Raw genomic sequence first — 1,767 nt, 5'->3', positions numbered from 1 at the left:
TGTGTTACTTGGCCCAGTATCCACATGTGTTGTAAATGTCATGACAATCTGTCCACAGGTTTTTGAGTAATGTTGTCCACAGACAGAACGACAAAACGACAGCCCGACACACGTGACCGAAAACATTACCTCGCCGATGGTGGAGGTAACAACTGCCTGTTGAAGACAGACAAGAAGTATATGWGTATCAGCTGATATATGGAAGGAGCAGCAATATAAAGAGTGGAAAGAGGAAATTATCTGTTATAAAAAGGGATATTTTAGGACTGGGAGGAGYTGGGATTTTAGAAATATCTTGTTGTGACTCATCGATGAGGAGCAGTTTTCAAATTATTTACATAGTTTTGTGTTAATAATTTTTATGTCAAGAGAGTGTATTGAAGTAAATTTTGTGTCTGATTAACTAAATTTTAGATAYCAGTCATAGAATCAACATGTTTCTACTCAATAAGTGTGGTGTTCCTCTGCAGGATRAACAAAAMYTWTTTAAGATTTTCAGTTTATCAGTGCTGACGTAAAAGTTGAAATGTGAAAAATTAAGATCAATTATGAAGATTAAAATAAAAAWGTATCATTTCCAATCATTTAAATCCTTGATTGGACTGAACAATGGTATGTACTGTAAGTGATTTCATAGCTCAGAGTGAGTGAAATATTATGTGGACAAGGTTTTTGCAAAGTAAACTGAAGGTAAATGATTGTCCAGTTTGGCCCAGTGAACAGTGTGGGAGGAAACTTATCTGATCATGTGATCGACATACTTTGCCTTGTGTTCATTTTACAGTTAAACTCTCTGAATAAATGACTATAAACTGATCACAGTCTAGTTTAAAGTGAATAATGTGTTTTTAGTGCTTTTTAAAAGAMTCTTTCATAAATCTGACTGCACCGCTCCCTTTGAGCAGAAATGTTTTAGCTGATATTGGAGGCTATAGTTGATCATTAACAAACAGGACCCATTTATTTTAAAAGCTGATGCTGTCTGACCACACATCACTTCTCACTAAGAAACAGCGACTGCCTTTTTGACTTCAGGTACAACTGTTTGTGAAGAAACAATCAGCCCTGACACACGTCTCGGTCCAGGTGAGTTTCAGTCTCTAATGTTGCTACAAAACACAGATTTTACRTTTTTAAAACTGAGTTTAACTCAGAACTGGGTAAATGTGTACGCKTCGAGCTTCAAGCATAGGACAGCTTCATAAATGTAAACAATCAAGCATAATTTGATGCAAAACAAAACGTTTAAATAACTTTTATGGCATGATTTTTTTAAGCTTTCTAATCGGTGTGGACAYACAGCATTTCCTGATGACTGTAAATGTCATTTAGAGATAAAAGCCAGCACAATGGGTTCACAGCAAGAAGGTGGGTTCAAGCCCAGGTTTTTTTATTTCAAGTTTATTTGATAGGGACAGACACACAATAACAAGCAGAATAAAACAGCAGTCCCATGCCTGTACCTAGGTGCTCCTACCATGAGCTGATTTACTGCACTTGTCCCTACATAGRCTTTTATAAACTGTATAAATGCTACTGAGAAATGATAATAAAAGAATAAAATCCAAGTGATTTTAACAGAAACAAAAGCACAGGAAACAGGAAGATTAAAACAACAATAAAAGCATWATTACAATACTGTTTGGATTAATTTTTAAACTAATCTGCTCACAGGGACAGGGAGTGTACGGGCTGCCGTTTGTAAAGTTACAGTCAAAAATTACCACCAATATTTTTGTTTTATTTAGACTTTTATAAGAAAAAAAG

The sequence above is a fragment of the Austrofundulus limnaeus genome, unplaced genomic scaffold (genome assembly GCF_001266775.1).
Source record: "Austrofundulus limnaeus strain Quisiro unplaced genomic scaffold, Austrofundulus_limnaeus-1.0 Scaffold1940, whole genome shotgun sequence".
In the NCBI taxonomy this organism is placed as follows: Eukaryota; Metazoa; Chordata; class Actinopteri; order Cyprinodontiformes; family Rivulidae; genus Austrofundulus; species Austrofundulus limnaeus.
This window is presented reverse-complemented; position numbering follows the sequence as displayed.